Source organism: Heterocephalus glaber, unplaced genomic scaffold (assembly GCF_053883595.1).
Source record: "Heterocephalus glaber isolate CG9 unplaced genomic scaffold, H.glaber_assembly_v1.0 deba00001498, whole genome shotgun sequence".
Lineage (NCBI taxonomy): Eukaryota > Metazoa > Chordata > Mammalia > Rodentia > Bathyergidae > Heterocephalus > Heterocephalus glaber.
Genome location: NW_028258321.1, coordinates 1,855,710 through 1,876,649, shown reverse-complemented (window position 1 = coordinate 1,876,649; position 20,940 = coordinate 1,855,710).

Below are 20,940 nucleotides of genomic sequence, written 5' to 3'. Positions count from 1 at the left end.
TAAAGATGTAGATTAAGTATTCTCACTACAGAAAAGAATATAAAGGTGATGATACGTTTGACTGCAGTAACAGTGTCCCTATGTAAATATCCAACAAAACATCATATTTACTTATTGCAATTTTTGAAACGATGTATAAGAGTCATTGAATGGTTTGGAGGTAGTGAAATGACTCATAGGCCAGAACAATGTAAGAATTTAAAAAAATAGCCCTTAAAATATTGCTCACTAATTGCAGCCTTGTCCTTTGGTGTGAATAACATTACCTGCTGTTTCTGCAAAATACTTGTCAATCATACCAAACACTGAACAAGAAGCCCAAACTTAAAAAGAAACTTAAGATTTATATCTACACTAAACGGTTAGTTGGTAGTGAAACTGCTGTCTTAGTTTGTACATTTTCTAAATTTATATTTTAACGATGCCCTTATCGAGTCTTTTATAAATAGTGCACATACATTGCAACAGTTTCCCTCCGATGTATACAAAAATATGTGAGTCACAGGCATCCTCCCTTCCTCTTGTTTTCCCAGAAGCACTTGTTTTGTTGATAAGAATGGGAGAAGTAGCAACTTAGACAGTGTTCTGTAAGACATCGCAAAGCCAGCTCATGGAGTCTCAGGGCTGTGTGGAAAGACAGCAGATGTAGAAAGGGAGGAAGTGGAGTCATCATCGTCACAATATATTCACATACATGCCATGGAATATTTAATGCGTGAGTCAAAAACTACAAAAGATAATAGGGTGTTTTAAAAGGTACATGTTCTCATTGCACACTAAGGTAACACTTGTCCTTAGTTTCTGACTCTGCCACATGGTGCTTTGGCCCCTGAGCAGCAACTGATATTATGGCAGAGCCATTTTTCTCATCACCCCGATCGGATCCAGGGCTGGACTCACCGGGCCTTACTCTTTGGCCTTGTTTTTGTGACTTCCGAACACCTTGGATGACTACTCTTTCCAGCATAGTTAAGATCCTACTGAACCACGGATGCTTTCCATGTGTCCTACCTTCTATATTCTTGGACTTAGAGTCAACAAATGACTCAGAGCCCCAAATAACTTATTCCTAATTTACCCTGTTGAGCTCTTACATCGTTGTGCACATCCTTTAAATACTTTGGTGCCCTCCTGTGAAATCCAAAGTCTTGACCAGATTTTAATGTCCTGAACCATAGAATGCTGTTTACTTCTTACTGCAAGTTCAGGGTTTTTTCCTACTTCACAGGGCTCTGGCCAGATTGAGCTGCTTTCAGTTTCTCAAAAGCTAATCAAAATGTATTCCAAGGATTTTTATACCCAAACAAATGGATTTCCAGGACTAAAAACGGAGGATTTATTTTCACTTACAAATCATAACTGTATGTTGTTAATCATAACTGCATGTTGTTAATCATAAGTGTATGTTGTTCCTGAGCTCTCCCAGAGACTTCTGTTGGAAAGAAGTTTCAGACCATAAAAAATAATGTATAAGAAGACATGAAAATAATAAATTTTGTCATGTTTACAAACAGTGTACACAGTTTCTCTGTCTGTAAATGACACGGAAGCAGGGCGAACTCCTTGCCCTTAAGGTGTTGTTCACAGGGATGTTTAAGTATGCCCAGAGTCTCCAGCATCCCTTAAACTGGAGGCCACCTTGGATTTTGGCCCAGGATGGAAGTTGCTCCAATCCACCAGAAACCATCATCTCGTGAAGATCTGTTTGCCACCTCGAGCCAAAGGTCTTCTTCTGGCGCTGAAGCCACTTTTCAAAGGCCTCCCTCATTCCCTTTCCCATTTGAACATTTCTCACACTAGGGAAACGATGTGATATTTACATGTGTGTCTGATTTATTTCACTTAAGAGTATGGTTTTAAGGTGCATCCATTTACCTAGAAACATCTCAAGTTTATCCTTCTTTGTGACAGAGTAGTACCTCATTGTTTTAAAAAAAATACATCTTGTTTATCCATTCATCAGTTGATGGGCATTTGGGCTCTTTCCAAGATTTAGCTATTACAAACTGTGCATGTGTTTAAGCATGGGTTTGTTTTTATCTCTGTGGTAAGAGCCTTTTGATTCTTTTAGGAAGATACCAGGAAAGGGAATAGCTGGGTCAAATATAGCCTCTAGTTTTAGGCTTTTGAGAAATCTCCGCACTGTTCCCCATGGTGGCTGCACCAGTCTGCACTCCCACCAAGAGTGGAGAAGGGGTCCTTTTTCCTCACAGCCTCACTAGTGTTTGTTATTGAATTATTGATAGCAGCCGTTCTTTCTGGAGTGAGATGAATCTCAGCATTAGTTTGATTTACACCTCTCAAATGACCAGTGCTGTTTAACATTTTTAAATATATTTATTTGCCATTTGTATTTCTTCATCAGAGAGTGTGTATTCATCTCAGATGCCTATTTTTGCATTGGGCTTTTAAATTTAGAGGGTCTAATTTTAAATTCCTTCTATATTCTACATATTAGTCTTTTGTCTGAAGAACAGATGGCAAAATTTTTCCCATTCTGTGGGTTGTCTCTTCACTCTGTAGATGGTTTCTTTTTGCTGTTCCAAAGCTTTTTAATATGATGAGATCCAAGTTGTTGATTTTTGTGATATTTCCTGTATGATTTTGTTTATAAAGTCTTTGTCTACACCTATGCCTTCAAGATTTCTACCTATCCTTTCAGGAGATTTAGTGTTTCTGTTTTAATATTTAGATGTTTGATCTATTTTATTTTAGTTTAGTGCATAATGGGAGATATGGTTCTGGTTTAATCTTTAGCATGTGGAAAGCCAGTTTTCCCAGCATAATTTATTAAAGAGGCTGTCTTTCTTTTAGTGAAGGTGTTTGGGCCCTTTGTCAAAGATGAGTTTGTTTGGTGTACTTGGAGTTGTTTCTGTCAAAGTTGTTTCTGTTTTTCTTTCAAATCTTTTGATTTGTCCTGTTGATTCTTGATTTTTTTTTTTTTGCCACTACCATGCCATTTTGGTCATGGTAACTTTGTAGTATAATTTCAAGTCAGGGATTGTGATGCCCCCTACCTTGCTTTTGTCACCCAGAATTGCTTTTGCTATTCCAGGTCTCTTCTGGTTCCAAATGAATATTAAGATTGTCTTCACTAATTCTGAGTGCTATGCTATTGGTATTTTGATCAAGATTGTATTGAATCTGTGTAACAACTTTGGAAGTATGGCCATTTTCACCAAGTTGATTCTTCCTACCCAAGAAGGAATATCTTTCCATTTTCTTTTTCTTTGATTTCGTTGTTCAGAGTACTGTAGTTTTCAATGTAAAGGTTTTTTACTTCAGTTGATTGATTCCTAAGTATTTCATTTTTTGGATGCTATTGTGAAAGGTGTTGTTTCCCTAATTTCTCTCAGTGGCTTTCAACTGGTTGAGTGATGCCCACTTGCATGATAGAAAATAATCTGCTTTATTAAAATACATTGCTTTATATTTTAATCTTATCTTTTAAAAATACCCTCATAGAGGTCTCTAGTCTATTTGACTGAATATTCAGATAGCATGCCCTAGGCAAACTGACGCATAACATTCGCCACCACAGTGTCCTAGATCGTGGTCTCTCCCACCTTAGCCAAGACCTGGGGTTGGAAATGCACAGGATGGGCATTTCTGAAGGGAAGGCTCCTGACTCCTCTGTTACATTCTTGAGGCCTGGCCCTGGCCTCGCGTGCCTAGTTCATGGTACTTCCACTTCACGCATTCTACACCTCAACTAATTACAATCTTTAACCCTTTGCAGTTATTTTTTTTTCACTATTATTTTTTTCATGTCCTGTGCACTCCTTTTACCCTGTTATTTCTATGGACCATTCTACTCTGCTGCTGGAAACATCGTGTATCACCTCACTCTGTGTTCTCCATGTATTCAAATGGGAAAAAAAAATCAATTCTTGTTAAACCTCTACATGTCAATTACTGCAAATTTCTATTTCCAGTTCTGCTCTTTTCTAGCAATTTCACTTAACTCCTTGATATTTTTACTTGCATAAAGGACACTGTAATGTGGAAATGACCAACATGGAAGGGCTGGCTTTCTCCATACACTAATCTTCTTCTATCGTCTCCATTTCCATAAACAAAGCTACTATTTTCTACCCAATTGCTCAACCTAAAAAAACATAATTACTCAATTCTTCTTTTTCTTTCAACCAGAACAACAATGCTATCAAATGTACTCTCACATTTTATTTATTTATTTAACAAATATGTTGCATTTATCTAGTTCCTTGTACATTCACTATCATTCTGTACATCTCATAATTATCTCCCACCTGGTGTCTGAACTAGTCTCCTGATCCTAGTATTGTTTTTAAGTCTTCCTTGTCCATTTTTACTCAGTAGCTAAATAGATCATTAGAAGTATAAATCAATTTATGTGTTTGGAATATTTAAAACTCTCCAGTGCAATCTCCAAGGGTGTAAGTAGACAATGAAATAAACACTTTGGAATAGATAGATACCATAGGACTGAGCAATTATACCCTTGGGCATTCATCATACAGAAGGAAAATTTATATCTGTTCAAAAACCTATATGTAAATGTTCATAAGACCCACACTTGAAATTGTCCAAACTGACAAACAATGCACATATCTTACAAAGGTGAATGGATACACATATTGTAATCCAACTGTACAATAGAAAAACATCTAGCAATAACAATAAACGATTAATACATAAAACAACTTGGATGGATTGCAAGATATAAGAAAGTATCTGTCTTAGTTACTTTTCTCATTGATGGGACAAAATACTCAACACCCGCAAGTAAAAGAAAGAAAGGTTTATTTTGGCTCACAGTTTATAGAGAATTCAGTTCATAGTTTACTGGCTATAAGGCAGAATGGCATGGCTGAGGAGCAAAAGCTCATGGTAGAGCAGGCAGGAAACAGCAGCAGCAAGCAGTGAGTACCAAGTTTTGTGATCAAATATCCAATTCATTTCTGTAAGATTGCCATAACCTGAGAGCATTGTATTAAATGTAAAAGTCAACTGTAAAAAATTATACAGTATATGAATCTGTTTATAAAACCTTCTAGAAATGACAAAATTCCAGTAATAGATAACAAATCCATCCATAGTTGTAACTATAACAGGGTAGTATTAAGGAATTGCTCTGTGGTGATGGAAAAATTCCATGTCCTGCTTCTGGTGCTGTGACATAAATCTATACATATGAAGTGGTTTCATAGTTATACAGACACACACACAGTACATGTAAACTGATGTACATATAAACTCCAGTCTGTAGTTCAGCACTGTGGCATCAGTGACAATTTCTTGATTCCAGTAATATATTTGTGTGAGACTTACCATTATATCTTCTTATATAGTAACTGACCAAATGATATCAATCCAAACCCAGTGGTGATGCTCAGGGTTGGGACCTTGTTCTGCGAGTGCCCATAATAGTAGTAGGAAGACCTGACCTGGTCTGAGGAAGCAAGGAAGTTCCTGTGAGAAAAGGCAGGTGAGCTGAGGTGTGAAGGCTCAGCTGTGTGAAGAGAAGAGGAAGAGCCTTTCAGATAGAAAGAGCAAATGCGCTGGCCCTGTGACCTGTAGTGAGAAGGTAGAGGAGTGTCACAAGTCATGAGATAAAATTTAGGTACTGAAGCAGAAGTCAGATCATTTAGGATCTTAAAGACCATATGAGGGATGATTTTACCATTTGTAGATGATCACAGACTTCCTTCTAAGGCTGGCTAGCACTGTATTTAAATTTTTCATTAGCAATTCATTTGTATCAACTTAGGATCTCAGCACAGATGGGAGGAAATTGTACTGATAAATTGGTATAAATGACATGTCTGAACTCAGATTATATTGGGAAAGAGTACATGCATTGCTCTCTGAGATACTGGAATGAAAAAAGCCCCAAAATACTGGGGGGACACTTCTCAATTTATCCTGCAGAGACTCTTAGAGCAGGGCCTCCCAGGAGCAGAAGGGGAAAACATCCCTACTGGGTCCTGTTTGCTGAGGTCTTTCTCCTCTCTGCAGAGCAAGTAACTCCAGAATGCGGTCCATGGCTCAGGAGGCAGCACGCCAGAGCCGTGCCTGTGTGGTGGGAAAAGCCAGCAGGGCTCAGGAAATTGTACTCTTTTTTATAAATTACAGGACACAAGAAAGAGCCATTGCTTATAGTTCCCTAGAGTTTGAGAACAAAAATGACTAGATTTGGCCCAACTTAACTAGACTAATTATAATTAGTCTAATAATAATTGTAATTATAGACATGTCATGATTCTAGATTTCAACTTTCTCCACCTTTTGTGATTCATGGGTACAAGTGTCTTTTTCCTTAATTCTTTATATCCTTCCTTTTGCTCTTCTATTCCTCCAATCTTCCTCTTGCCCTTTTCCCCTATTCTGAAAAGAAAAAGCATAAATGTTTGATCACCCAAATATGCTGTGTGTGCCTTATAGTCCTGGCTTGGCCATCAGTCTCATTTCCAAATTCTACAGAGAACCATTGCCCACGGGCATATGAGTCATGCATATGCTCAGGAATAGCAAAGAGCTTCTCTCCCTCGGGCATCCCCTTTCTTTGTTCTTGTATTACCCCAAGCACCTGTTCTTCAAAACCCTGCTCATTTGTGCTTTCAGGCCTCTGTGCAATGACACAATTTGTGACTGTAGCCTGGAAGTCAATGGCAAAGAGAACCCACCCCATGCAGCCCCTCCTGACCCTCCAGATGGGTGGGCTGGGCCGGCTGAAGGCCAAGTGCTCACTTTCATAGGCAGGAAGTATCTTCTAGTGATTGAGTGCTTCCTCTATAAACTAGAAGGAGCACCTTAGCTCAGGCCAATGCCTTATTAAGAAGTCTTTCCAACAATAAATCATCCTTTTCACCATTCTCTGGGCAGTAAGGGCACTGCTTAAATCACTGAGAAATACAGCTGCAGTAACAGCTACCTGAAAAGCAAAACTTTACATGCTAAAGCCACAGTGGAGGGACTTCTGGGACTGTCAGGAGCCCATCCGCTGCCACGTATTCCTTGGTTTTCATGTAGTATGGAGTCAGTCATTTGGGATATGGAATGGGATCCAGAATTGGTCTCTTTGGAAAGTTAAATCATGGGGAAAGGATACCTTAAGGCAATTAACTGTAGAAATTAAATTGCCTAGGTTTTGTTCTGCTAGATTTTCATTTGGGCAGAGAAAATGTGTTGTTTGATGCAGGCAGGATGTAGAAAGAGAGGAGGAGCACATACTTCTGTCCAGTTGCTTATTCCCAGAGGGCTGTGGTTAGGGGTGACAGAGAGGGAGCTTTGTTAATAGGGGCCCTGTGCATCTGAGGCTAAAGTAGTGCACATTTATGGCCCCAAGACAGAGTGCTGGATAGAGCTTGGGAAGAACAATTTCTCCAGTGCTTCAGGAAACCCTCTGTCATCTTCAGGACAGGCAAACTTCGATCACTGGGATACTAGACCACGCATACTAGACCCAGGCATACTAGACCCAGGCTGTTCTCAGGAAGACAATCGGTTAGGAGAGAGACAGGACAGGAAAAAAAGGTCAGGGCAGATATGGTGGCTGGTAGATGGGCCATCCTCGGGTCCGACAGCTCTTGAGAGAACGACTTTGTCTAATTTGTTTCCCTGTGATTAAACAATCAGGACAAATTGCGTGATACTAATCAGTCTGTGGCACTTGAGTGTAAAGAGCATAGGCCAAGACACCAAAGTTCTGATTTCAGATCCTGCTTTTACTTTAACAAAATGTAAGCCTTTTGAATAAATATTTGTTTTTGTGGACTCTAATTTTTCCATCTAAAAACAAAAACCTGGGGTAAAGGTCTATTAGCACTTTCCAGCTGCAAATTTAAGACTTTTCAACATTCTTAACCAACACATTCTTTGAAACATTGAAAGCATTCATATCAGGACTTTTCCATGGTGAAAATTCTAACTCATCACCTACTGAATAGGAAACGGAACTCGTGCCTGGCCCAGGGTCTCAGGGTTGTCTTGACCTGGTGGGTCTTGTCTCCTTCTGTGATTTCCTCTCCTCCTGCTTCTCCCAAACCTCTTCATGCTCCCTCTACACTGCCCTTTGTTGTGCTGTTCTAATCTCCCAAGGTCATCCTCACTTCAAGACTTTCCAGCGTGCTCTCCTCTCTGCCTCGAAGGCTCTTTCCAGAGACCATGGCAGAGCTGGATCCTTCATATCCTGCAGTCATATTTAGTTCACATTTCTCTCAGAGGGGCCCATAAATAAACAGATAACCCCCACCCAGAAGTTTTCTCTCATGTTGTATCAGCTGATTCACAGCATTCCTGATATTCAGTAATTGTCTTGCATTATTTGCTTATTCATTCTGACTTCTTATCCTTAAAATTTAAGTTTTCTGAGAACAGGAACCCTGGTTGTCTTACTTAGCACTTAGAACAGTGGTGAGCTCATACCAAAGCTTCAAAACCCTTCATGTGATGCATTAAATAGTGCACTCAGTGTTCTGATAACTGATGGGGCAGAAGAAAGTCTCACAAATGGTAGTGCTGGGACAGATTGGTACAGAAATCCTTTGGAGCTTTGGCCTAGATCTGAGGATGTTGTTGCCTTCTCCAGGGTCTAGGGACGATGTGCAAGGGGGGACTTATTCTTGGTTTCAGCCACAGTCTGCAAACAAGAAAGGAAGCTTTTGAAATTGCATTGATAAAAGTAATATTTGTAGATTAGTTATTATGATCCAGGTTCTGGACACAGCACCTTAGTAACGCTACCTCCTTTGATCCTCACAGCTGACTTATCATAGACATGTTTTCATTCCCAGGTTTAGATGAGGAAACTGGAACCACGAAGCAGCGAATCAGTCTGCCTGCATTATGACTTGTAATTAGCAGTCTGGGAGCTGCAAGTCAGGAAAAGCCACACTTCGAATATCTGCCTGATACATTTCCACATGCTGTGTACTGTTGCTACTATCCCTGAAATGAATCCGTTTTGTGATATTCTCAGTCCAAGTAATTGCTGAGCCTAAATCTTGAGGATCCTGAATTTGCCTTTTACTTTTGGCAAACAACTGAGAGCAGGGAGGTGTTGTCATTTAGAGGACATATAAAATCAAGGGCTCTGCCACTAATAGTCAATAAAATCTTCATGATGCATTTTCCATGGCTGTTCTGGATAAATTCCAGTTGGAGCAATTAACTTTATTGCCTTTAAATGTCCCCAACACTTTAAAGTCCTTAGTGTTCTTCACGTGTCCACCTAATTTGTAGGACATTACTGACCATGAACTGTGAATGTCAATGTCCCCAAACTCCAGAAGAGAACACAGCCTAAGGAGAGAGAAAAAATGTACTCAATATATTCTATTATGCACGAAGGATAGAAACTCAAGTAGAAAGGAAGGAGGAGAAGTAGGAAGATAGTTAAAAAAGTAAGGAGAACTCAAGAAGGAATAAAATAATTACTGTAATTTTATCATAATCATAGTAATACACATTTATTGAATTTGAAATACTTATTATTTTCTAAGTCCTGTTCTATAATGTTTCAGGTATTAGTTAATTCATTCCTCAAAACAATCCTATGTGATATATCTGCATTTTGAAGATGTGGAAACTGAGACAGAAAATTTAAGTAACTTATGTGGGGCCACTGATCTACTAGGTAGGTAAGAGAGTACGTTACATGTACTGGATTCAGAGACTGGAGTTGTAAAGAAAGTGACATAAAATATAATGGAGTTCCCAAATTTAAATATCTATGATTGAAGTAGGGACAAGACGAGATAGTTGTTTGCTTCTATCTAGGTGCATTAAAGAAATCTCCTCATATCAAATCCTTCACACAGCTGAGTGTGGTGATACATGCCTATGATACCAGCATTAGGAAGCTGAGGCAGGAGAGTGGCCATGAATTTGAGGCCAGCTTGGGTTACATAGTGAATTTGAGGCCAGCCTGAGCTACTGTACATAGTGAGACTCTGTCTCAAGAAACCAAACCCCAAACAAAACAAGAAAGAAATACAAAACCAAAAATAAAATAAATATCTCCCACACTAGAAAAGTTATCTATCATCTTTATCATATTTCATGATAAATGAAATGCTTTAAGGTGTATTCATTGTGATAAATAAGATGAATATAGAATTTTAATATAGTTTGTTGGGCGTACTGAAGAGCTTGTGTCCAACCCTCTCTGGTGTCAGGAAACAGTGATGTAGTAGTAAGCAGGTGTGTACATGATATGTGCAAAAGGTGAGGCACTAAGACATCAAAGCTTTTATGAACACAACGGGACTTTGCTGAAGGATCTGAAGCAAAAGTTGTACAGGGTCGGAGTCACGGATCGCTGGACTCCTACTGTCTGCAGTGTGCCGTGGAGTAATGCAGGAGAGGGTGGTTGGGAGGAACACAACGAGGTTTGGGAGACAGAAAGATGCTGGCGTCAGCATCCATGAAACCCTGCTTAGACGTTTGTTTGGAACTGGGGGATGAAGAAGAGGGGAGTTAAGGGTAACTTCTTACTTTCTGAACTGGCAGCTTTGCTGATGGTGCTGCTTCTCACTGTTGGGGAAAACAGTGCGTTCCGTCGTGGTGATGCCCTCAGAGAGATTCAGTTCTCAGGGGGGTGTTAACATTTTGCCACAGGCTGGAGACTCATCAGAATGCGAGTAAGTGATGAACTCTTCCTTGTGGAAGCGTTTCCCAGTGGGTAAACTTTGGGACGCAAAGAGAAGGAGCCAAACCCTCAGAGCCCTGACAAGGGACAGGAGAAGGAGCACAAATGGGTGAGCATCCCACAGAGGAGACCGAGGACTGGTCCCAGATGGAAAGAGAATGGATTCAGCAGATCCTTCTCTAATGCAGGCAGCAGCTTGCAGTGTTAAGTTATGCCAGACAGTAAGGAAGAAAAAGCAGGAAGAGTCCGCTCAGTTTTAATAAAAAGTTATTTTTGACCAAGGAAAAGAAGTTTCTATGATATTGTGGGTACAGGAGCTGATTACAGAGGTGTGAACAATATATTGTATAAGAGGCGTGTGCCTATATTTCAAAAACTTCCTTTGTGAAGGGTATTGGAGAAATAAGGTGGAAGAATTGACTAGGAGATCATGGGATGGGGGTTTAATTACTTTAAAAAGCATTTAGAGGAGAAATAAAATAAAAAGCGTGGAAAGTAAGCTGCAAAACTGTACTTTCTCTACAGATAACATGATGTTGACGGAGAGAGGGGGAAGTGTAGGGTAAAAGCTGTTTCTCACAAAACTGAAAATTTCAACATGTAATGAAACATCATCAATATGTAAACGATGATGGACCATATCAATGGATGATGCGGGTGTAATCATAAGTGATTGCCTATTATAATAATCTGTAATATAATATTTTGTCTTCTGGTTCCTGTATTTTTCTGTTTTGTTTTTCCCAGCACCAACATAAACGACCTGCTCATAGTGCTTCTGGTATTTTATCTTTTATCATAAAGTACTGAAGCTGTCATTCCCTGCAGGCACACGCAAGCACACATGCGTGCACACCAAACACACACTGGCACTCCTGTCCACTTTTCAGTATTCTCCTTGATGAACAATTTCCTCTCCACATCCACCTACTTCTGGTCATGGACACCCTTAGAACTTCTCACTAAGACATGTTCTTCTGAAGGACAAGTCATCCAACAGGGTAAAGGGGTCTTGCTCCCTCAACAGCCTGCAGGAGATCTCGAAAATCTTGCCACCTGCTTCTTTAATTTAAAATGTAAATAAAACATAGCTATTAAGGGTAACTCAGAAGAAACATCAATAAATTTTGGAGGGTTTTTGCATATATGCTCTTAACTAAACACATTGTTCCCGAGGCATATCAAGCTCATTCATTCCAGTAAATCCCTTCAATTGGAATATTCTCCCCCAAGGCTTAATTCAGCTCACTCGCTCATCTCTGTAGGCTTCTGCTCCAGTGTCATGTCCCAAGGTCTGTTCTTGGGTTTAGGAGCATTGGACTTCATTGAAGTCTTTTTTGGATCCTCCCACTGAACTGTAATTTCCATCATGTCCATGCTTTCTGTTTTATCAGTGTGTTATGCGGTGGATTAAAGACCAGCAGTGTTCCCCAGGTTCTTATTTGTCCCGATCAATGACTTGGTCAGGCAAATTGGTGGATAGGAAAGGTTACCCTTCATTTTAAGACAGAAATAAGAAAAGGAAAAAAGGGGAGAAGCACAAAAGAAGTCCTCAGGGAGCAAAGGTGCTTTGATGGAAAAAGAGAAGATGCGTCCTGCAAACAGAGCGGACCACTGGGAGGACAAGTGGGCAGTGGCCCCAGAGCCACTTGACTCCTATGTCTTCCTTGGTCCTCCCTCCAGGCGCTCCCACTCGATCTTGTGCGGTAAGACTGATATTGGCTGCAAGCTGGTGTGCTTTTGTATCAGAATATTGGTGCTGGGTCCAGGGCTTGGCTCGATCCTGTGTCAGGCTCGGGTGCTCACGGTTCCGGCCCATGGTTAGTGAGTCTCCTCACCTGGCAGGTGGAGCCCAGCTGCCCCAGCCATGCTGCTGTGCCCTTGCCTCCTGCTAGTTATATTCCCGCACACACTCGGAGCAATGCTAGACATACAGGATCATTCCAAAATACTTTTGAGGAAGTGTAAAAATAGATAAATAAATATGCTTTCAGAAACAGTGGAAGGAAGGAAACAGGTATTGAATCTGAATTATACAGGGAAAATGACATATTTTCAAAGCGGTTGTGTAATAAAAGCGATGTCATATCGCATGCAAGGCCTGAAAGGGAACGGTTGCTGGTTACTGCTCTTTTCCTTTTACACAGCACAGCAGCATGAGCTAGTTTATGATGCGCCACTGATGCTCTGGAGTGTGCACAGGAATTGAGCCCGAGTGAGGGCCTCTGCCACAGATGCCTGGCTTCCAGCTCTGACCCCCGCTAGAAGCATGTCTGCGCATTAGTTACCTGTTTTCTCTGGGAGTGATACTGTCTGCCCATGACAACAGTGGTTGCAAAGTCTCAGAAAACTGAAGCATGTAAAGTTGTCGTCCAGAGACTGGTCTAAGGAAAAACTTCATCCTACCAATTACCTTTTTTATTACTGCCGTCCTAGCACACGGATGAGAGAATAAAGGCTCTGGTTCCTCAGTGGAGGTCTGTGATATGTCCCATAATGCTCAGAAGAAAAGTCTGCATTTTGTCCTTGGCAAGTGAGAGAAGAGAGGAGTCACTTCCAACCTGGCCATGATCACATGAATTAAATGACAGGGCATCATCTGCCGTTTGTACTGCCTCAAAGGCAGAGAACATTTCTGATCTAAAAACAGCCAGAAAATGTCCCACTTTGCGGGGCGTACAGTTTTCCCATAAGGGGCCTTTGTGCAAGTCAGAAAAGGTCACGTTCTCTAAGAAAACAATCGGGCAACTTTGCCCAGACCGTATGAAGAAATCCCCATGGTGGCCGATTGGAGGAGAGGTAGGAAAATCTCACAGTGCGGCAGGAACCTCAGCCTTCTTCTCTGTTTCTATGGAGGCTCTGTGCAAAGTGTTAAGCCTGGAGTAGCGTCGGAGCTGGCCTCACCCAGCGACTCCTGGCACAGTGCCACGTGGCGCTGCATTGTAGACAACCATCCTGTCAGGACTTCTGAAATAGTGAGTATATGGCGGGGAAGGATAAACAACAGCTTGTGAGGTTATTTCTCTGCAGACTACAGGCTCACCAGTTTCCTCATAAATGGAGGCTCTTGAATTTGAAGGGGAGAGAAACTGCACTTTGTTCCAACAGCCAGTTCTGCTCCAAACACCTGAGGGGAACAAAGTCATTTTTCTTGCCCAGATTGTCTTGTTTTATTATTTATAGATTCCACATAAGTTGGAGGCTCTTCTTGTGGGATGGTGTTTGATCTTTGAGTGTTTTAATTTTCCTATAAACTTTGCTATTTTCTCAGTTTTGCATCTGTAGTTCAAAGAACAGGGCCCCTGCCCAACTTTACCTGACCAACCAAGACAGTGAATAAATTAAAAGAAGAGCTTCAACTTCTGCCTATCTACTACCATTTTATGGTATCTTTGGGAAACTTGCCAAAAGCCTTGTTTAATTTTTAGCAACTTGGATTGGCATGATGTGTAACCTTTACATTCTTGCCTAAAAAACATCTGAGGCTCTTGCAGATGATTATATCTAGGTTAAGTTGTCTGGCTGAATATCTCAGTTGGACTCTGCTTGTTTGTTAATCCTACGTAATCCACCATGATTTTTTGTCATTTCAGAAAATCTTTCCTAGGCAGCCTAGTCTCTTCCTGGCCAGACCTCCTAGCCAAAATTATACAATTTCTTCTTTATTTAAAAGCTAAGTGAAGGTATAGCAATAATACAAATACTTGCTGTGTAAAAGCACTAAAACACCAGACAGTCTGTGTGGTAGAGACAGGCTGGTTGCCACATATTTTGTCTTCAGGGCCCAGTGCCTTGTGTCTAATTCACTCTGCAGGAAGCACCTTGTGGGGAGCAGCACTGAGGGATGGATGTGTGTCCTCTCTTCTCTTTCTTCTTTTGCCATCTGGAGGATGACAAGCACATTTCCAAATCATGTGGTAAGCACAGGAGATTCACATCCCTAGCTCACGATAATCTCTCGAGCGACTGCTCTGAGAAGAGCCTCCCAGGAAAGCCACACAATTGCGGACATATATGTCAGAATTTTCATACACCACGAAGGAAAAATTAATTTCTCCTCATATGACCCTGAAATTTAGGGACTGTTGCTACAGATGTACCATATAGATATATTGTAAGTTATTTCAATTTTGAAAGAGTTAAATGATGCTTTCTCAGGCTGTTAACCCTAATTAACTGAGAAAAAGGTAACCCCACTGTTGAATTGATTTGTAATAGCAATGAAATAAAAACAATAATGCAGAATAATGCAGGAGCTCACAAACTGATCTGATTACCAGGACTTTCTGGGTAGCTTCAAAATATAAGGATACTTGGATCCCACCCTGTTGGTGGTCTCTCTAGAGGGAGACCTGGAACCCCGGAAAGCACCGACTTTTAAAGAAAGAAAAGGAGACAGCCTGGGGGATGAACAGCAGTTTAATTCCTCTGGCACTGTTCGACCATCACAAAGGGAAGAAGCAAGGCTTTTATACATGGAGGAAAGCAGCTTGGGTATTCTGGCTATCATCTTTCTGATTTTAACCTCTGGTGACAAATGACTTTAAGTGACTCATAAAAGTTACAGGTGCATTCACAAGTCCCCTGTTTCCATTCACCAATCCTGTACATCAAAGAGCACACTGCAGCCCTCTTCTTATCAGATGGTATCAAGAGAGCAGGACGACTTTAGCCAAAATCAAGCCCACAGGCCCACCACAAACATCACAGATGTGCACAGTGAGTCCTATCTCTCTTACCATCCCTAGAGTCATTGGGTCCAGGTCCTCCGATCCTGGAAAATGGTAAATAAGAAAACTAGGAAAACCTGTTTTTCTCCTGTGAGACTTTTACAACATCTCAAAGTTTTCTGGCATTCTTTTAACAAATAGACTTGTGGAATTTCCCAGAAACAACTTAATTTTCTTAGTTAACAAACTTCTTGTGATCTATTCTTACAACTAGATAGCTGAATTCTACAATTTCCCACATCACTCCAGATCCATTAAATCAGATTTACTGAGTTAGATTTAAGAGCTAGGACTTCTCTTATTCAGGAGATAAGACTTACACAGTTATTAGTCTAAAATACACCTAGGGATTTAGGCTGAGTTTGAGAGTCTTCAAAATCATGAGAGACAGATGACTCTGGAATGAGGCAGGGGTCAATGAGCTTGCTTCTCCCATGGATCCGCTCCCCAGGCCACCATGCACAAGGGGGTGCCCAGTGCATTTCAGGGAGTTCCACTAAGAGGCACAAATGGGAGAAAAGCGTGGTTATTACTGATAGGTTTCACCTTTTTTTTTTCTTAAGAGAATTACAAGCTATAACAAAGGGAACAAACAGGATGCTGCTGACAAACGTTGGGACTTCAGGGTGACACACAGAACAGCAGAACTGATTTAATTCCAAGGGTTTCTGCTATCAAGGTGACATAAGAGAAGAAAAGAAGAAAGGGTGAATAAGAAAGGAAGGAAGGAGGGAAGGAAGGAAGCAGGAAGGAAGAAGGAAGGAAGGAAGGAAGGAAGAAAGAAAGAAAGAAAGAAAGAAAGAGAATCTTACCCAGAAGAAATATGTAAAAATACAGAGAGAAAATATTCCCAGGTCCTTCCTTCTGTGTTACTCTGTAACAGTAACCCTATTTGATGAAGCAACAACTGAAAGACAAAGAAGACAGAAAGACATGGAAGAGAGCACTGCTGACCTGGGGAGTGAATTCAAGTGACATCAAGATAATGAATGAAGAGAAACAAAGAGCCACTGAGTTGACATTGCTCAGCATTCAATCACTGATAGAAAGGAAAGACTTAAGTTAACCACAGCAGAAGGGTATAAAAAGAAAAATAAATTGAAAAATAGATTCTGATTTAAGAGTAATTGGAGTATTTGAGTAAATATAAAGCAAACAATTATTTTAGATATATAATAAAACACATCTTAAATAAAAATATCTGAACTTGAAAGATTATTCATTACTCCACAAAACTTACATATATAATATTTAAGCTACCAGTTCAGCAACTAAGCATCGAGAGTAAATATAATACTTCAGGCATATAAAATAGAAAAAAATTAAAAAGCACTGAAAAATATCAGATAGTTCTCAGATTGTTTATATAGCTATAATATCTGAAGATAAAATGGTGATGCCTATATGTTATAACCACCAAAGGTATTTAAATATAAAGGAAATAGCTAGGCAGATTAACATAAAATATCCCAGGGAATAAAGTGTCCATGAATCCATCCCTCTGATTAAAAAAAAAAGTGGGCTGGGGGTGTATCTCAATTCTAGATTATTTGCCTAACATACCCAGGGCCGTGGGCTTGATCCCCAACTCTATGGCAAAAAAATAATAATTTTCAAACCATAAGATTTAAGATATTAAGACAAAATCCTTCAAGATTGGATAAACCAAGCAACAAGGACGGATAGTGGGTTTGGATAGGTAATACCTTTACATGTAAAACTACACCATGTTTGAGTCACATAACAAGCTATTCAAAGACATTTGCAGTGTAAAGCAATAGTGCAACTCAGAGCATCAGGAGGAGGAGGTCTTGAGCAGGTTCCAGACTCACCTTCACCATAGCAAAGAGGGGTTTGGCACTAAACTGAAGTAGTAGAGAAACGGCCCCTCGTGGCTTTGTCTTCTTGGAATTATTTTAACCTTTACTCTATAATTTAGGGAGTAATAACTCTATGACACTGCATCATACATTTTAAATTCAAGAACCTTAATTTAATCTCTCTGTTAATTTAAGTAGAATTGAAATGAGGGTTTTTCATTTTTAAAAAATGAATTTCTGTACAGCATGGAGTTATAATTAGTTAATAATCCCTGTAAAGCTATCACTCCTCTCTTGGGGAACATCCCTAATTATTATAAAGGATAGCTTTCTTCTGAATGGTGTGATACAGGGCATTACTTTTATTTATGTGTAGTATGGAACATTGAAATCTCTATACAAACATGCATGGTATCTGGAAATAAAAGACTGAGAATGAAATGCAATAGTTAATGATAGTGAATTAGTAAGCTATATGGACGTGTAATGTTTTCTCCTTTTTTCTGTACTTTTAATTCTCCCTCATGGAAAATGATATATAGCCCAAATTTCCTTTGTTGACATTCAGACTTTTATTCCTGTCTCAGAGATAACTACTATCATCCGTGAGCCATATCTCTTCCCAGAACATATCTTTACACGTCCTAAGAGAGTTACATACAGAGTGTCATTTTTATATGTTTATGTAATATTTCATATTGTGTATTTTGTCGTGCTGCTTTTTTTCTTTTGAATGGCTGAGTTTTAAAGCCTCACATAGAATGTAAAGATTTAACTTATTCTTTGAACTTTAAAATGTTTCATAATATAGACGCATCATAATTTATTTAGCTATTCTCATCATTTAGTTTCTTTTTGGGTCTTTGCAATTGCAGTAAATGGAAAATAAGCATCACTGTGAATCTTGTACACGTTGGTCTTTCTCAGGTAGATGCTGTGAAGTGAAAATGATTAATTATAAACCTAAATCATATTTTCTGCCTTCTTCAAATTGCTATACAATTTCTTCACAAATATACATTCTCTGAAGGAGCATGCATTTTTAAACACATATTTCCATTTTTCAACCCTACTCTCTAGTTCAACTAACATTTTACAAATCTTGTATTAAGAGTAAATTGATGATTGGTAAAATTTTATTAATAGTTAACGTCTCTCTTTTTCCCCCTGCTCCTTCGTTCCTCCCCTCCACCCTTTCTCTCTTCCTTCTGTGTCTCATATTGTCATGCAGAATAGAAAAACTTTGTTGAATTGAAGCATGATGTGACAATGTTTTAGGAATAAACAGAGTGGAAAAGTTGGGGAACAATCCATTTGAGTTTCAGATGTCATGAAAGGTGCCGAAGTGTTCTCTGTGTATAGCAAGCAATTGGGCCTTCCTGGAAATACTGTATATATTAAAATAAATATTTTAAAAGTAGGGGTTGTGATAGCACAACTCCTAGGCACTAGCCAGATAATAGAAACAGGTGAACTTCATTAAGGATAAAATGAAAATAGCATCAGAGGGACGATAATGTCCTGGCCTCAGTGTTGGTAGTCAGGAAGGAAGAGGAGGCAGTGGCAACCTGGGGACCTCTGTCCCCACCTGCTCTGCAAACAGCTATGGCTTAGTAGTCACAGCTCTGAAGTGAAGAGCCAATGTTTCTGGTATGATTTTGAAAGAGAATTAAAATCCTGAATAATTATATAGAATTTCTTGATTTTTACATGAGGAAATTCAAAGCAGACTTCTAAAGTGATTGAATTCTTGTGATTTGGCTGAGACTGTCCCTCTTTGAAAACCAAGTTTCATGCGTCTGAGGCAAATTGGCAGTGTTGGTCACCCTCGTTTTAAAACTCTCTGTTCCATCATCACTGTAAGGGCTGCCATTTTGAATCTGGAGAAGACTAGAACCATTAGTTTGAAGGAAGCCTAAGAGATTCCATTACTATTGTGGAGTGTTAGGAGAAAGGATTGCAGGCTGGGGTTGGAGAAACTGGTAGAGCCCAAATCATGTGTATGTATAGTTTGATACTCAAAAAAACAAGAACTATGGTTAACAAGAACTATCTGACATTTCATTACATCTTTAAATGTTCTTTGTATCTTCCAGAACTAAAAATTCACCATGCAGTTCATTAGTTCATTGCTGAAATAAGGTCAAATGGTGTATTCCTTTAGACTCAGTCACTAATGCACCGTACAGTCTTATTTTAAGATTATTAAGGGCTGCTCTGTTGAAATCTTTCTTTTATGCATCTACTTCTTGTATTGCAGAGCATTCCAGCATATGTTCAGATTATCAACTTTCAGCAGCTACTGGGACTTAAATTTCTTCACACCCCGCAAGGTTAAGCAGGAACAATAAGAATTATTTTTGATAAGTGCAAGATTCAGCACTCCTAAGTATTTGAGGTGCACTGATCACCATAGTAACTAGACAAAAATATAATTTGTATAATACATTTGAAAATGATGTGCTGAAGAGGCCATGCCTGGGATGAACAGGGGAAAGAGAGAGGAAGCAGAAAATCATAAAATTTCAGTTTTTTTTAATAGAATAATTGAATTATTAGAATAGCAGTGTTGACTCATGAAGAGTTCATTCTGTAGAAGAAAATGAGATCCAGAGAGGTTATGTGATTTTTCTAAGGTCATTGAGTAATGAACTCTGAAGTTCTAATCTCCTTCATTCAGTGCTTTTCAAAAAATAAACGTCCATCACAAAATGCAAGGAAAACTAATTTAATGGCATGTAATTTTGCCTTGTTTCTAAAAAGTATATATTGCACAATACAATTTATTGTACTGTGTTTCACTTTCTTTCAAAGGCCAATTCTGACAGGAGACTTTGAGTTGGGAGGTTATTCAAAATCATGCTGGTAGCAAAGTAAGGAAAGGAAGTGGTGATAGGAGTCCGTCAGTAGAGAGTGTGTGGTCAGGCAAGCTGCCACTGAACTCACAAGTCTTGACTCTTCTAGAGAATTCTTGAAATGAACATGGTATGTGTGTCTCAGAGTTACTTCAATCAAAGAATGAGAAAGTATGTGCATTTATACACTTCTACCAGAGTCCTTTTTGAAGGTTTTTCCCGGGTAGCATGAACTCTCTAGAATGTCCAACACGCTTCATATTCAGGCAGAGCAGACCAAGGTGAGCAGAAAACACTTTGGACAAAGAGAAGTATATATGTTACTAACTGGAAAGATAGTGTGGTTTAGAACACGACTTCTGGACATCACTGCTTCTGTTATAGTCCATTTCCTATACCATGCACCTCTGCACTAAGCTGAATTTTCTTCACTCTCATTGATGAGAGAGACAGAGAACATTTGTTGCTAATATATCTTTTGTTTTACAAGCTTTTTCTGCTTTACCAACCACTGTAAAATCCTCTTTAATTTTTCAGACTACTTTGACTAGTAAAGATTGATTCACTTGTGGCATAAATCAAAACTGTATCCCTATAGCATATAATCTATTTATTGTGCTCTTGTCAGGATCTGGTTGTTATAAATGCTCATTTATGTTATTAATAAGAAGTTAAAAATCCCACTGAATACCCTAAATCACAGATGTAGCTTTTCCTTCCCACTTTGTAGCAAGCAGCAAGCAGATCTTGTCATGATAATCTTGTCCTGCTTATATCATGACCAAATGACCAACAGTAGCTCATCCTTAGGTTTCATAGAACTTTTATTTTGTCCCTTAGCAGAAAAAATTCATATCATGGAAAAGTAGACATCTAATAGAGCAAAGATCAAAATCTCAAAT